Source organism: Sarcophilus harrisii, chromosome X, assembly GCF_902635505.1.
Source record: "Sarcophilus harrisii chromosome X, mSarHar1.11, whole genome shotgun sequence".
In the NCBI taxonomy this organism is placed as follows: Eukaryota; Metazoa; Chordata; class Mammalia; order Dasyuromorphia; family Dasyuridae; genus Sarcophilus; species Sarcophilus harrisii.
Genome location: NC_045432.1, coordinates 30,028,615 through 30,046,794, shown reverse-complemented (window position 1 = coordinate 30,046,794; position 18,180 = coordinate 30,028,615). Strand labels below are relative to the sequence as shown.

General features: G+C 34.3%; 1 protein-coding gene across 4 annotated transcripts in view; it reads left to right on the top strand.

The window, feature by feature from the left end:
* TENM1 (teneurin transmembrane protein 1) overlaps positions 1–18,180 on the top strand; it is a 784,948-nt gene that overhangs the window by 413,147 nt on the left and 353,621 nt on the right. The gene's annotated exons all lie outside the window — the stretch shown is intronic.

Here is an 18,180-nt window from a genome sequence, read left to right as displayed (position 1 = left end):
AGGGAGGCAGCCAAGCACAAGCAGCTGAGCACAAAAGCCAGCACAAACAGCACAGAGTCCCCAGGGTGGTGCAGTCTCTATGTGGCAGAGAATCTTTGGAGAGGAAACAGACCAAAAAAAGGTCTGTTTCAATTGGAAACGGGAGGGAGGCAGTCAAGCACAAGAAGCTGAGTACAAATGCCAGCACAGACAGTGCAGAGTCCTGGGGTGGTGTGGACTCCAAGGACTTTGTGGGGTGGTACAGACTCTATATGGCAGAGAATCTAGGGGGAGGAATCTAAAGGAATCTACAGCAGTGTTGTTCACTCTGCCCTGGTTGTAAGCCAGTAGATCAGCAGAGAAGTTATAAAACATCCAACTCAAGCACAAAAAATCAATAGTGAATCCCAAGACGCCAGAATCTCACAGGACCTGGCCATGTCCACCCAGCACTGGGAGTGAATCAGCACTGACCCAGCACAGCCCCAGCCACTTGAAAACCAACCCCTCTCTAAAAGCAGCTTTCATTTTTGAAGTGAGTAAAAAGTAAAGAGGACTCTGATGATAGACAGCTTCTGTAGTGGAAGAAATGAACAGATTTCAAACTTTACTTCCCTCTATACACTCTACAATCCCAATTACATCATTCATTCCTTCTCCCATTCCTGTGCTAATCTTTAACACCTATATTCTTCTGGCCACATCCCCTTCCCCAAGCTGGTGCCTTTCTTCGGAAATTGTCTCCTATAGTCACTTTATACAGTATAATATTTGTAGTTGTTTGCTTGTTGTATCCCCTATTAGTATGTAAGCTCCTTACAGCTTACTCACCTTATTTTTCTTCGTATCCCTAGTGCTTAGCTCAGTGGCTTGCAAATAGTAGGCACTGGATAAATATTTTTTGACTGGTTTATGTAAATGATAGCTAATTCTTATGACTTAGGAAACAAGTTTAGAAGGACATTTTGCCAGCCTAATTCAAATTATTATATTTGGGACTAATGAAATGGCATTTCTTATAAAAGTTTGTAATTCAGATGGACTTCATTAGCATTATAGTTTTATTAATTTTTCTTCTTGGTGTTTTGTTTACTGATTTCAATATAATGACCATATTTTCATACCCTGTGTTTTATTTTTTTTTCTTTGTGTCAGCTCTGTGTTTTTATCACTGTACTTTTTTCAAATGTATTCATGAATTGAACCATCTCAGAAATGAAAAGGAAGAGATAGAAGTAGATAAATAAAAAGATAAATATATATGTATATATTTATACTATTTATTTTCAAACTGCATAAATAATTTTTTATTTAATGCATTTTTACATTAATACTTATACTTTTAGAATCTATCTCTTTCTCTAGGTAAACTAATTTTTTTAAATGGCAGATGGAGATTTTGTGTTAAACATGGCAGTTCTTCCTCTGGCCATTATACCTTCTATTTTCAACAAATTCTTTGCTTACTCTTGAAAAAAATAAAAAAAAACTTTGTCACGTTTATTCAGTTCATTTCATTTTACAGATTGTCTCATAAGTCAGTTTTATTTTCCTGAATATACCATCTAGATAAAATTTACTTCCTTCATCTAAAATATTTCTTTTTAATTAACGTAGAACTATTTATTATTTAAATTATCTCTAGAGTCTCAAATGCTATGTACATAGTAATGCTATTTTAAAGGAAAGTAGAATGTTTAGTTTCTTCACAATTTTTATGGCAACTATTTTCAAAGACAATAATCATTTACAATTTAATATCATTGTGTTTTTGAAAACCATTAGAACATTATAAACCATTGTATCATGAAATGAGCATTCATATTCAAAAACCTTTAGATTCAGCAGCATAATTCTATTGTCTTGATTTTGTAAGCATATCTGTAAGGTATTATTTGATACCACCAACCTGGAAACTGCTGTAAACTCATATGAAGGTGCCATTATGAGTCACTTAACCATACCTCAGCAAAGTGAGATCATAGAAGTGAAAGTATTTTGCACAGGGTGAAGTTTTCTGTATGTGTTAAGGTAGATTCTGTATATGGATTTTCCAGGTGGTTGGCGCCTGGCTTTCTGAAGTGTCTGTGTGTGTTTAAATAATGCAATATGGATATTTTCTGTGTAGGACTTATTTTAGTATATCACTAAGCATTTCTGAAATCCTCTGCCAGCTCTGCTGGGCCCAGGGTACTCATGTATAGCCTTCAGAACTGCTCATTAAGAAACAGTGAGGCAACAGTCTAAAATACATTCAATTGATTAGATAGTCCTACTGATACTTGTCTTCCTCATTGCTGTTTATATCTACCATACAGTTTTCATAACTAGTTTGCTGTACTTGCAGCTTGCATCAACATTGCCTCAGTTTGCAAATGCTCACCACTATAGCACAAAAATGCTTTCTTACTTTACAATTAGTAGCTGTGCTTTTGCTTGAAGACCTCCATCGATGTTTTGAATTTGGCCTTACTCTGTGTGTCTGAACACATTTCCTCTATACCTTCTGCCCTTTGTGTCTGGTTCTCTTTAACCTTTGCCCATTTCTTTGGAGCCAGGTAAAACCATATTTATTTCCCCTTATATGGGACAGCTCTTTAAATACTGTAAGACATCTGTGCTGTGTCCCATAAGTCTACTTTTCTCCAGGTGACTTTCCTAAACATGGACCTAACTGAGCATATTCTCCTGACATGGTATGAATGGGATTCCTACTTGTAGTGGACAGGAAAATGAAAACATTCCTTCTCTCCCACAGTCCCTTCCATTTGTAAGATTTTATATGATCATTTCTTTTATTCTAGCTAGTCAATTTTTGTGAGGTTTGTTTTTAATGGGATGCTTTCATTTTGCTTTCTAAATTTATTAAAAATAAAAATGCTATTTTCCAGGAAACATGAGAACAAGAGAAGGTGGGACGTATATATAAAAAGATTCAAAATAGTTGCATTCATAGCTTACCTTATCTAGCTTACGAGGAATAACTGAAAGGAAAAACAAAACTTTTGGTAATCTGTAGAAAGTCTCAGCTCCAATTTGTGGGGAGATTTATTTCTAGATCAATAAAAGTTATTTTCAGTTTCTATAGAATTACTGCTTATAACATTTCAAGTTGGTGACATTCACTTAAGCTTAAAATTAAGGGTATTTTAATGTACCCTATTTAATGTAGGAATATAGAGGGGAAACAGCCTGGTATAGTAGACATAGTATAGCACATCTTGCATCAGAAAGACCTGGATGAAAGTCCTGACTTGGATATGTTCTAATTGTGTGACTCTGGAATGGTGCTGAACTTTTCAGTACTTCAGACAATTCTCTAGGAAGATAATTTGTCAATCAAGTACTTAGCAGCCTGTAGAATGAATTTATTGAGTTGGAGTTCCTTATTCCATAGGCCCTATCTTTTTTGTTAAATCTCAGCATTTGAGAAATATGGGAAAATATGGAAGATTATTCTGAGTTAGGAAAAAGCCTGAGTTTTGAAAATATTTTTGAAAATATACTTACCTATTATCAATAAATTAATGGGGTTTTATCAGGCTTAAAATGATAATTTTAATAGAGCTTTCTCTTAGTCTCTTTAACATAGTTCTGGGTCCATATATCATTTGAGACACTTAGTATTTACTCCTGGTATATTTTACATCTTTTACTCAATCCTCCTTGTGAGGATTTTTGATAGTATTTTTTTTCAATTACATGTAAAAACAAATTTTAACATTCTTATATTTTAATAGCTTTTTTGTCCAAATACATGCAAAGATAGTTTGCAACATTTACCTTTGCAAAATCTTGTGTTCCAAATTTTTCTCCCTCCCCTAGACAGCAAGCAATCCATATAGGTTAAATATGTGCAATTCTTCTCAACATATCTCCATATTCTTAACATTCATTTAAAAAATGTTTCAGTTACAAAGTTTTCTTCTTTCTTCCTTTCTCTCCCCCCTAATATGGTAAGCAATTTGATATAAATTATATGTGTGTACTCATGTACAATATATTTCCATATTAGTCATATTATCAAGAAAAAAAATCATAAAAAAGAAAAGTTAAATAGTTTGTTTCAATTTGCATTCAACCTGAATCAGTTCTTTCTCTAGATATTGATATCATTTTCTTTCATAGTTGTCTTAGATCATTGTATTGCTAACAAGAACTAAGTAATTCGTTGTTGATCATCACACAATGTTATTGTTACTGTGTTCATTGTGCTACTAAATTTCCTCATTTCACTTTGCATCGGTTCATGTAAATCTTTTCAGGTTCTTTTGAAATCCACCTACTCATTTCTCATATTACAATACTCTTTCCTTACCTTCATATACCACGACTTCTTTCATATTCCCTAAATGATAAGCATCCCCTTTAGTTTTCATTTTTTTACCACCACAGAAAGACCTGCTATAAATATTTTTATACAGATAGATCCCTTTGCCCTCTTTGTATTCTCTTTGAGGTGTAGACCTAGTAGTGGTGCTGGATCAAAGATAATGCCTTGCATGGATTTCTTGATAAGCGTTATTGGATCCCAAACTTGAGCCAGAGTCATTTTGTGCCTAGCCAGATCATATTAGTTCTGAGTTCCTTTTGAATAATTCTTAATTGAGTTCAAGAATCCTGAATCACAAATGGGGTATTTCCTAACATCATCAGAGAGAAAATCAGGAAATTAATGTATTCAAATTATAGGCTTTAAATTACCTCAAAGGAAAGTCATTTTTCTTCACAAGATTAGGTTAGAAAATGGGCTTTTATTATAGGAGACCCATTAGACCTTTGATTAGACGCCTTCTTATCCTCACTGAGAGAATTTGATGGTGGTAAATAGCCAGTAGGTGTTATAGACAATATAGTTCTCTTTACAACAGATCCTTTATAAATACCTCTTGGAGAAGAGTGAAAAGGGTAAACTGATTTTTGTCTCGTTCTACCATTTATGAATGCCTTATTCCGACACAGCTATCTTTTACAAATAAGGGAGGTGGGTTGGCAACATGGCAGCAATGGCATGTGCCTAGTAGCTTCTTTTTACCCAGTTGGGGCCAGGTGTTTTTCATTAACATGTAAATGGTGCAATTAGAATTTCAAGCAAAAATTAAATCTATATGAAGCACAATTATATTAAAGAAGGATTTTTTTAGTGTGTGTGTATATATATATCATATACATATATATGCATATACATGTATACACACATACATACATCTTAGATTCCTGCCAAATATTTGGTATGATTTTAATCTTAATTATAATAGGGTTTCAAACTGTTATTTACTTGTATTCTGCAAGAGAGGGAGAGAGGAATGAAAAATAGTTTTTCAGTGAGTTTCTTTGATATTTTGTAATGGGACTTTATTGATTACAAGATGAAGGTTAATAAATAACCATTTTTTAGAGTTTACATTGGGTTCACTGATAGGGGATACAATCTATTCATCCTTTAGTCAATCTATATTTAAAAAATCCTCAACATTTTTACATGGAAACATTGTTAGTGACATCTGTAGTTTTTCTCCTATATACAAATACATGGCGTGATATTAAGAAATCAATGAATGGCAAATAAATGACACAATACCAAGAAACCTCTCTTTTTTACCCTGTCCTATTTTGAGGTTTGATACTTCATTTATATGGATAGTAATAGGATCAGTGAGAGTTTGGGGGAAAAAAATCTGTAAAACTGACCAGTCATCAGAGAACTTTGTCAGGGCCCTAACAGTATACTTTTTCCTTTGAGTCTAGCCACTAACTTTATGGGGAAAAGAAAATACTATTACTTCGTTTCAAATAAAAATTAAGTTTTCCTACTTTTCCCTGAATCCTATAATAATCAGGAAAACAGGAAGCCTCAGAAATGGAATTGTGGAATTGCAACATTTTAAATACTTATCCAAATATTCTTATAACTAGATTACCACAAGTAACCTTTCATTCCCAAAGAAATATCCAAAATAAGAATGCTAATTCAAAACAATTATGATAGAAGCTTCCCTAGAGATCTTCAGAAAGAGAAGTACCAACTAAAATATTTTTTAGTATTTCCTTCCCTGATAACAGGGCCGGAGCTAGAGAATTTCTCTAACCCATTCAGCTCAATGATTTTAAAATTCTCATGCACTCTGAATAGAACTTTAGCCCAAATAAGTTCTCTAGGTTTCTTCACTGTTTATAATACAATAATGTAAATTAAATTGACTCCTTTTCATAAGGATCACTGAGAACAGTTGTCTAAGGATCAAGAATTAACCATTGTCATCCAATGGTTGCTTTAAATAAAGCTTATTCTTAGTCTTAGGTGTAGAATCTAAGTATTCTAAGTAAGTTAGGGGTTCTTGGACCACCATCTTAACTAAATTTCTATCTCCTACACAGTTAGCACAATGCCCTACACACTTATCCATTCAGTAAAAATCCATTCAGTAAAAAAAAATTCAGTAAATAAAATGTGTGCCATATTATTTTGAATTATGTTGTCATAAAAAGTGATTTATGTTATTTTAAGCAAAAAAAAAGTCATATATGTAAACATCGCTTAAGTGATAGGCAAGCATCTCTTAAGATACTCTTAAATCACTAAGCTTTTTTCTTTTCTCTACTAGAAAAGAAATATTATTAGCAAGTTATGTAGATCATTAGTTTTATTCCATCAGAAAGAGCATGTATGCTGTATTTAATATCATAATGAAATCCCAGTACAGCACTTTTTCACCAAACCTAGAGCTTGATTATAGTCTGGTAATGAAGGAGCCTAAGGGCTTGTTTTAAGAAAAAGAAAAGTGAACAATTATTTTGTATAATAAAATTGAGACTTTCTTGACTGCATAAGTGGACCTTTTATAAAATCAATACATTTCCAAGGTGAGAGGAGAATGTAAAGCTACTAAAAAACCCCAAAAAAACAAAAACAAAACATAAAAAAACCCAGCGATTCCTGGAACAAAAGTGCCCTGACATATGCCACTATGTGTTGGAAAATGGAAATGAGTTAGACCACACTTCATCAGTAGGACCTTCCATATTAAATAAGCATAAATTAACATGTAATCTGATACCAAGGTACTCAGAAATGGCTTCTTTCACCCAGAGAACAATTTGGTGACACATAATTAATAGAAATTATCACATTTTCTCTAGACTTAATGATTCTGGAGGCAAAAAAAATGGATGGATGCTTATTTTTAAGTTTTCTTAAGTTTTTTTTATGAAAATCTTAAGTTCTGGGTCAACATTAAGACTCTAAAAATGGCTTTGGTCCAAAGAATGTCTAAGTTCTTGAGTACAGATGAGTGACCTTTAATTGACATCGTTATTGTTGCGAATGAAGTAGTATACTACTAATGAAGTAGTATAAAACTGCTCTGTGTTATCTTTTACCATTGCTTTTCTTCTGATATTAATCAAGTAAGAATAGATTTCTAACTTCTGTAGGTTTCAAATTCATGATGCTCCAGTTAATTGAAGTACATAGCTGTTTCATTTTCTTTCTTCTGTATTAACTTATGCTTTGTTTTAGCATTATACTGTAGTAAGGTAGTATAACATCTATAACATTTCTACAGCTCCTTTTTTATTGCTACCATACTCATGTTTAATTTTAAAAGGAGCAAAAAGTTTTTTTTCCTATAATTGTTTTCATATGCACTGCTGAAATTCTTGTTTTCCTAATTTTCATTCTGTATCTGCAGAGAGTTTTGTGTGGAATACACTAAGAATAATGGCAAAGATTGTCCCAGCATATTAAGGGACCTGCTTTCTCTGCCACTTCTTCTATATTTTTATTCTATTTTTGTTTGCCTTTCATTTTCCTTAGTCTTTGCCCTTTCATAAGCTCCCCAAGCCAATGCCAAGAGCCACAATTACTGGTTATCATAGGAGCTAGAAGCAGTGTTGATCATTTATTAATGAGGCCTGCCAACCTAAACTCTGCATCCAAGTTTTCTCCTATGAGAGAAATGTTAGAAAATTATTTTCATACCTACCAAATTTCATTCTAGAAACTCACTTCTAAGTATCATTGTGGTTATCAACCCAAGCAGCTGTTGCCAGAATTTGAGTCATACTGCCCATGGGGGGAAAAGTAAATTATGCTAACAAGCTAATCCACACATTCAGTCCTGCCTCTGACACTGACTGGGTGTGTACAAGTGAGTTAAACTCAGTTTATTTCCTCTGAAGTAAAATGGAGGTGATAATATTTGTAGTGTCTGCCTCTTGGGGTGGTTGTAAGACTTAAGAAATGTATAATGTACATGAATCACTTGTTTATTTTGGAGGGAAGTTAATGGTTAAATAGTTTCAGATTTTCCTTTTTCCACCTTAAATTAACAAACATCAAAAAGTGAGCATTTCTCTATAGAAAACTAAACACATAAAGAGGATTAAATATGAAGCTCTGAATTTCTTTCCCATATTGTTTGCTTTTTAAAAGAATACAATAAAATCTTATTTCTTCAAAACAATGCTACTTCGATATTACTTTATCAACTTCTTTCTGTTCTCTGTGCACTTTTTAAAAGTATTTCAATGGTTTCCCCTTTTTCCTTTTCCTTTTTGACATCACCTTTACTGTGCCATTTGACCTACCCTCCCATTTACTTCACAAAGCCCTGTTAAAAACCAAAAAGACAAAAAGACAAAAAATATCCTTGTAACAAATAGATGTAGTTGAGCAAAATAGACCCATACAATAGCCATATCCAAAAATGTGCATTTCCACAGTAGGTGGATAATCTGACATTGGTTTTATATAAATTGTTTTTAGTTCGGCTTACTTTACTCTGTATCGGTTAAATTTTTTTAAGATTCTCTAAAAATCATCTCTTCCATAATTTTTTACACTCATACACCAAAATTTGTTCAGCCATTCCTCATCTGATGGACATATCAGTTCCCAGATCTTTTCTTTTACTCTGCCCAGTTCAAGATAACTGAACTGAACATAATCTCCACATTTCACTGCTCCATGTTTAGTATGGCATATTTTTGTGTGTGTCTGTCTGAGATCAACCCTTTGGTTGAAATGTATATTCACCTGATGCCTGTCCTCCCCACCCCTTCGTGTTTGTATAAGTTTCTCAGAAAGCCAATTTTGAGAAACGGGAAGTTTCAGGCCTGTTTTCCTCCATTTTAAACCGATGTATCCCTTGCACCATCCCTCCTCCACACATTTAGAGCTTAGAATCAATTCACCTTCAAGTTCTCTAGTTTTTTTTTTTAACTCCTTAAATATTTTTTAAACTGTGATTTTCAATTTAAATTATCTCTCTTTAACCTGTTTTCTTGGTCTGCCCTTATTGACAATAGATAGCTAATGTTTTCTTCTATTTTGTAGGTTTTTTAAATTATGTTCTAATATTTCTAGTTGACTCATGAAATCCCTTTGATTTCTGTCTCATGTGTTCTAATTTTCAGTAATTCATTAGTAGGATAAGGTTTACCATTTTTTCTTGTAAACTACTTACATTTTTACCTTCCAAGTCTTTCATCCAGAGTTTTTGTTGCATTTTTTTTGTCTCTTTTTCTTTCTTAATTTCATTTCTTTTAGATATTCATGTGGTCTTAAAATCCATTTCCCTTTGTCTCTGCTTATTATTAGCATATCATTTTTCTTTCTAGGTTGGATTTTTTATACCTCTGAAATGACAGTAACATATAGTAGTTATTGCTTTTTTGGTTTATTCATCTCTCCGGCAGTAGTTCCTGAATTGAGGCTTTTTGCTCAGACCAGTGGGTCAATCTCCACCTCCTGCAGGGCTTTTGGGTCAAGTTCTTGTTCGTACTTGGCTTTATCCCAGGTCACGTAGGATTCTGTACTCATCTCCGGCAACAACTTTATCATTCAGAATATTGTTTTTTTTAACCACTTGACTGATATCTTAGGATAGATTACTGGGAATCTCAGGGTCTTAAGGAGTACCATTTGGAGTACCTCCACCATAGATATACTACTCAAAAGTCTAGGCTTTGAGTTCCTAACCTCTCTGAGGCTTTCTTGGGGGAGTTCACCATTTAAGTTAATTTTAGTAAGTCTATAAAGCTTTTGGAAAACTTTCAAGAATTTTTTTTAATGGCAGAATATTATTTCTTGGGTTACTTCCTTTCTTCTTGTGAAATGAGAATAAGAATGTAACTTTATCAATTACAGTATCTACCTTCAGAAAGATTGGTTACTATTAAGAAATACCTTATAAATTGTAGTCAGTAATAAAAGACCTATTAGGAAATTGGGATTTTTTTTTATTTTCCATTTGTTGTTAAGATCTCTATCTACAAAGTGACCCAGATAATCCAGACTCTGTTTCTGTGTATTGTCTTTTGTTAAATTCGATTTTATCTCAGTTCTCAGTTTTCTTCTTCCCTCCCCCATCTACTTAGAAGGCAGGAAAACATTATGAATATGTAAAATCATGTGAAAGTAAGCAAGAAGGGACAAAAGAGAGGGAAGAAAAAAGGAAGGGAGGGATGGAGAAAATATACAGAATCCATCAAGCTTTCTGTCTGGTGGATAGTATGTTTCATCATGAGACCTTTGGAATTGTGATTGTGTGAATTATGTTGACAACTGCATGTTTCTTGTGAATATGGGTCTAGGGTTAAAATATATGGGTAATCATTTTCTTTTTCTCTTGGGATATATAGCCAGGATTTCAGAGGAAAATAGTATAATATAAACTTTTAGGTTCTAGGTGCATTAACTGAGAAGGTTCTGCTTTGATACGATGATTAGAGAACTGAGGATCAGAGACAGTAGAGGAAATTGAGCTACTTGCAACCTTTCAACATAATATTTAACACACCCGGGATTGGCAGATTTTTGGAATTTCTTCAGAGTTTTTTTGGGGGAAAGTGGTATGTCAGGTCTACACAGAGCTGTAAAATGAATTCCTTTTCTCAGTTTGTCCTTTTAAAGCAAGGTTATCATCCATCTGAAGGATCTCACCTCCTCAGATATGATACCTATAGGGAAAAGGGGTTTAAAAAAAACTCCATACATTTATATAAAGAGAAAGTAAATGAAGTAAGGCAGTGATAATGAGTCTTCTTCTGTTAGTTTCCTGGTGAAGTTTGCCAATCCCATTACTATCATAATAGAGAAAGTTAAAATAGCCTGTCAGGGACTTATGACATGAATAGTGAAATCTTGGGAAGTGCTTGTACAGAGAAGAGTAAGGAAATCCACTTTGATCTACCATTTTTGATGTTTCATAATTGCACTTATTATCAGGTCCTTTATGCTCTTTTTCTTTGACACAAGATCCATTATCAGTGACAGCATGAGTGTGAGTATGGGTTTGATTTGAAAAACTTCTTAGGATGAGGTAATGGAAAAGAAGGAGTGGGTTGGTTTTTTTTTGTTGTTTTTTTGGTTTTTTTTTTTTGGTCCTGACATATTAAGAAAAGAAGAAAATTAAACTCCATCAATCTTTGACTGAATTGTTTCTCTTTTATGTATGCTATTGTTTGGATGCTGCACAGAGTAAAAGATTTTTAATTAATTCCCTAATGAAGTATTACATAACCAAATAGACTTGGAAAATATGGGCATGGCCTCCTGCTTTAGTGAATTCATCCAACTAGCAGACATTGAACAAAAAAGGTCTTGGGCTGACATTTAGGATTGTGGTTTGAAATTATTGAAAATGAGTGAGAAAATGACCTATATCCTTGGTTTCACCGGTCTTACACTTGGGCACACACCTCAAGGAATTCCAAGACAAAAAAGGTCCTATATAAACAAAAGAAATATTTATAATAGTATATTTTGTGGTAGTAGGAAAGAACTGGGCACCAGGTGTCCATGTATTAGAGAATCGTTAAAGAAGTCATGGTATATGAGTATCATATTATAATAATACACAGTAAACAAGGAAGAATCAAGATAATTCTGAGAAAAATGAGGTATTTATGAGCTCAGGTAGAGCAAAGTAAGCAGAGTCGGAAGAAAAATCCACTCAATCACTAGAGCAAGATAAAAGATAAGATCACTTAAAAGAAGTCAAACTGAGTAACTCAAGATCCAGTGAAAGTCCTGGGAGAACACATAATGAAACATAGCTCCCTCCTCATGGCAGAGCAGGGGGACAACTAGGATAAACTGTTGGATGGATTTGTCTGATATAGTTACTCTATAAGATGTATCTGCTAAGTTACCACCTTTTGTCACAAGAGAAGGTTCAATCTAGAAGGGCAGGAGGGTCTTTGTCCTATCCTAGAAATAATTGTGACATAAGGACAAATGCATCAGTAGAAACAATTTCATTTGCAGGGAAAATGCCACTTTAATGGGGGACGCCTTACTTCACGAACCTAAGGTAGCCTCTGTACTCCTTTTTGGCTGCGTATAAATGCATATAGCTAACTATTGAATGTATGTATAATGTACGTTGATATATGAATATGTTATAGCTAAAAATGTGTGTGAACACAAATTGGATGTCACAGGAAGAAAAGTCATTTAAAATGACTTTAAAATGATTTATAAATCATTTATTTTAAATTATATAATCTAAGGCTTCAGTGGCTCCTAGTCCATGAAGATATGTTTTCGTTTTTATGTTTAACTGAGCCTGAGCCCTTGTTATAAAAGTCAGGTAAGGGTTTTATTGTTTGGAAATGTTTCATTTATACTAACAATCATCCTTCTCAATACCAAATCTCTCATTGGCTAATTTTTCCTCATTAAGTGGTATTGGGGATTTTACCTAATTCTTTGTGTGTATATGTGTGTGTGCATGAGAGACAGAGACAGAGACAGAGACAGAGACACACACAGAGACAGAGAGAGGCAAAGAGAGACAAAGAGACAGCGACAGACAAAGAGACAGAGACAGAGAAAGATAGAACGACACAAAGACAGAGACAGAGAGAGACATGCAGAGAGAGACAAAGATGAGATACAGAGACAGAGACACACAGAAAGAGACAGAGATAGACACAGACACAAAGAGATAAAGACAGAGATGCAGAGACAGAGAGAAATAAATATAGGGAGACAGAGAGAAAAAGAGATAGACACAGAGAGAAAAAGACAGAGACAAAGAGATAGAGACACACAGAGAGAGACAGAGACAAAGAGATAAAGACAGAGAGACAGAGACAGAAAATGTGAGAATGAGTGCCACAACGTTTAGAGTGCTGGGCCTGAAATCAAGAAGACTCATCTTCCCGAGTTCAAATCCAGCCACTGTATAACTCTGGGAAGTCACTTTACCCTGTTTGCATCAGTTTCCTCATCTATAAAATGAGCTGGAAAAAGAAAATGGCAAACAAAACCTTTACAAAAAAAGGGGGGGTCATAAAAAGTTGGACATCACTAAAAAATGACTAAATAAAATGTGTGTGCGCGCATGGGTGTGTGTTGGGTACAGATCCATGATTTTGATATCGTTGAACTCTTCAGAAAGACACTCTACCAAAGAGGATCAGCATTTATTCTGCTTTGGATAGTTGCCTAGGAGTATTGTAAGATGAAGTGATGCTGTGTCCAAAGACTTTGTAGGCATAGTGTAGGGATTTGACTCTACTTCTTCTCGACTCCAAGGATAACTTTATCCACATTTGTGCACTGTCTCTCAGGTTCTGACTTATAAAGTAATAGATTATGGACAAGACAGTATTCACCATTTAACTGTTATATTCAAAAGTTGCTTTCTCATTTTCTTCTTCTCAGCTTCCCTTCTGTGCCTGTTGAGAGATAGGAAAACAACTTGCCTTTACTCACCCAAGCTATTTTTTCTTTGTCTAATTTGAGTTGACCAGTTGGTCTTATAAGGCTTCAAGGTTTCATCTCTTCCAATAACTCCTGTATTTGGGGCTGCCTATTTAGCAAAAGTTGTCTGCGAAGAACTGTTCTTTATATCATTTGGAAGAAATAAGTGCATTTGAAAGGCGTTTTAAAGGAAAATCTTTTGAAGTCTTCGACTTTCACTGAATGACTTAGTATCCTAAAATGATCAGATAAAAGCCTTTTAAAAGCAGAACACACTGTAACTGTATAAATGCAGAATTCCAAGGTCTGCCAATGAGATATGATAGAATGAAGCAGCAGAGGTGCCTAATGAAAGTCTCAGCCAAACTCAAACAGAAGACCTGTTGGGTAGCAGTCAATAAATGGTAACTTTTAGCCTCTGTCTTCTCATATATTTTGTAAAATTCAGAAACATCATGACAATCCAAAGAAAAACTGGCATTTCTCTAGCACTTCCTGGCCATGTGAATCAGGTAGCACAAATATTATTTCCATTGTACAGATAGGGAAACTGAGACTTTTAGGTAAAAGTGTATGCCCTATAGTCAATAAATAATAGAGCAAGGTTTTGAACAGAAATCCAATATTTATTGTGCCATCTTACGGAGCAAAAGGAGAGACTTAGTGAGAAAAAAAAAAGACTTTTTTGGTGAGAACGTTAATCAAAGAAATGTAAAATAACATGTTTCTATCCATCCACCAAAAAAAAAGAAAAAACAAGGGGAAAAAGGCTTATGCCATATGCTCTGTGGAGCATATGGTTCCCTACTCCTAGCATATGGTTCCCAACTCCTAGGTTACTAAAGCAAGACTCTTGCAGGGCAAGAGTAGAGTAGAGCAGAATTGGTGCCAGTGTCAATGGCCTTTAGGATCTAGCTATCCCTATGTTCTCCATATGGACATCTAGTCCAAGAACCAAAGATCGGAAATTGGGATGGGATGAAGGAACTGGGGAAAAAAAGCACCACAGACAAATGCTCCCTATATTGGACTCAGCTCTGTTACAAATATTACAGTAGAGCTGATAGCGGAGTAGTTTTTTCTCTGATGTTACTAACTTCTGATACAGTACTAATTCCAGATGTTTAACATCTGTCAATTCAACAAAATATTTATTAAGCACCTACTGTAGAGAACATTGGAGATAAAAAGGAAACAAAAAAAATTTATGATTTGAGAGTCTTCTCTTTTTCCTATGGAGATAAAACTCACATGGACTAATAAATACAAGGGAATTTGAGGCAGGAGAGAACTAGTTCAGGAGGATGGAAATCCCATGGGAGTCATCTCCTTACCTGAGCCTTGACTAATGCCAAGGGTTCAGAGCGGTGGTAAAGAGAGAATATATTCCAGGCCTGGGGTTGTCATCATATTCTGGCTGTTTACTCAGTGTTTATAAATTGAGATGAAGCGGTAATTACACACTATAGTTCCACAGTATATTAGATATTAAATCAATACACTGCTATTGACCTTAGATATTTCAGCTCCTCCCACCATGGTTCTGCATGGCCCTTAGTGCTCCATGTAATGAAATGTTTTATACCGAATTGAAATGGAGAATGGAGCTGGGCTATACAACATTTTCATTTCAGTGATAGAGTAGCATATTTTATTGAATGAAATTGCTGATGTTTTCAAGTAAAAGCACTATAGACCCATTTTCAGTCGGCAATTTTTGGGCAAAAGAAAATCAGTATTATGTTGCTCCAGTAAGTTACTTCATAAAAAGTATAGAAGATGAATATGCTTTGGGAGAAATTTTAAATTGGTTTGATAAACCATTCCTTGTTTTTGTTCTTTCCTTCCCCTTCTAGAGGGAATTAAGGCAAACAGAAGGATTGGGGTGGTTTTGTTCTGTTTTAATGGTCTTTCAGGAGGAAAGAATGAATATACAGGATGTGGAAAGATGTGAAGCATATAGTAGAACTTAAGATATTATTGGAGTAAGAGTAAAGTACATGAACATGCAGAGGGGATAGAAGAGGGGAGGAGTGGATGAATTTCATGAACTTCACTTTTATCTGAACTGGCTCATTCAATATGAGCATATTGAATGCTCATATTCTCTCATCTATAAGCATACTTTGGTGTAGTTATCCCTGAAACTCAGTATGAAAATGGAGAGTGGATATAGAAAGAGTAGAAGGAGATTGTAGTAGGCAGGATAAAGTCAGGTACCAAATAGTTAACAAGACAAAAATCAACATGGAAGGTTAAACTTAGAGAGGATTAAAAGGGAAGAAATGAAGTGTATGAATTATTGATAAGGTCTGAGCAAAAGGAAAAAGGAATATTTGTTATTTTTGTTATTTGGTCATTTCAGTCATGTCCAACTCTTCATAGCCCCTTTTGGGGTTTTCTTAGCAAAGATACTGGGAGTAGTTTGCCATTTCCTCCTCCACCTTATTTTAAAGATGAGTAACTGAGGCAAACAGGTTGAAGTGACTTGCCCAGGGACACACAGCCAGTAAATATCTAGGCCAAATTTGAGTCTACAAAGATGAATGTTCCTAATTCCTAGTCCAGTGTACTATCTAATTTATAACCTAGCTGCCCCAAAGTGAATATAAATCACTTCAATTACAGTTCACTGGTGTTGATCATATTCTCCATTTTTCACTATCTCCTTTGTAAAAGAAGGGGGTGGGGGGAAAAAAGGGGGGAAGATGTAATAGAATATGATGTGGCTCAATATATGATTAAAAAGCATGCCCATAAAAGTGAATGGGATGAAGTTGAATGGATGAGAAGGAAGAATTCATCAATGTGATATTTATATGAAATGCTTAAAATATGATAAAGTTGCAGGAAAATGAGAGTATAGAACAGAAATTATTATGTTTCAAGAAAACTCAAAAAAGCTGCAGTGTGGTAATTATGATCTCACACGAAGAAACAAAAGTAGACATAAATTAAGAGATAAGCAAGGAAACTATATCATGCTTAAAGGCACAATCGATAATGTTCATATCAATACTTAATATAATTTAACCAAATGACATACCAGCTGAATAAAGGAAACATTAATCAAATTATAAATAATAGAATAAATAATACATATAAAAATAAAATAAATACTAAAAATATAAAACAGGCAGCAAAAGTACAAGTGTGGAAAACTTATATTTCTTCCAAACCAGATAAATCTAACAAAAAGATAAACAAGAAAAAAGCTAAAAACTTGAATAAAGTACAAGGAATTCTGTAGGTTGGATCTTTGGCAATTAAAGAATTGCAATTAAAAAAATATACATACATCTTAGGTATACATAGTACCTTTACAAATATTGACCATTAGCTGGTGTACCAAAATCTCATAAACAAAGGAGAAAAATAAAAATATTAAACATATCCTTTATTCACCAGAGAGAGATTTTGAAGAAAGGAATTAAACTTAAATCAAAGTCATTCAATTAATCCAAAGTAATTGGTAGATCAAACCATGGAAACATATAAAAAAGGAAATAGGACAGGAAGCCCCATGTGGACAATAATATTATTAAAAGCATTTTTGTTGTTTAAAAAAAAAAAGAACTGGAAATTACAGGGATGCCATCCATTAGAAAAAGGCTGAATAAATTATATGTGGGTGAAATAGAGTATTATTGAGCCATAAAAAATGTCCAAAGAGTGAGATTTAGAGAAGCCTGGGCAGACCTGGATGAATTGAAGTAGGACGACATGAAGAGAACCAAGGGAATAATTGATATAATAATATTGTAAAGAAAAACCACCTTGAAAGACTTAAGAACTTGGATGAATTGCCATGAGCAATCATGAATCCAGAGGACCAATTATGAAGCGTACGTCCTACCTCTTGGCAGAAAGGTTTTGAACTAGAGATGGAGAATGAGACATAAATATTTGAACTCAGCCAATGTGTTTGTTAAAAGAGTGAGAATTGGAGTGGAAGGAGCGTATCAAGAAAAGAGGAGGGCTTATTAGAGATAGAAATACAAATAAAAAGGGAAGAAAGATAAATGTACTAACAAAGCATTTTAAGAAAGCAGACAGGAGAAGTCCGAGGGAGGTTCATACAGCAGCTTAGAAAAGTGAAAGAAATCCTGAGCAAAGATGGTGAATTTAATATACAGTATACTTAAAAGCTGTTAATAAGATGCATGGTTTCATCTCCATCCCTTGTCTTCTGGGTGGTGGTGGTGGTGGTGTTGGTGGTGGTGGTGGTGGTGGTGGTTGTTTTTATGGGAAAATCACTTTCAGTATTTGTTAAATTCAGAATTAAAAAAAAAAGATGGAAGGGGAGGGAAGCGAGAGGAACAGCCCTTCTTTCTTCCATTTACTTAATCACCTGTGAGAGTCATTAGCATCAATACATTATTTAATGTAAATTGTTAGATTTTGCATAATGCATATACACAATGAAAGATGTCCTACTTGACTGTAGATTGATCTATGTGGGTATTTGTCTTTTCATGAAATTTGTG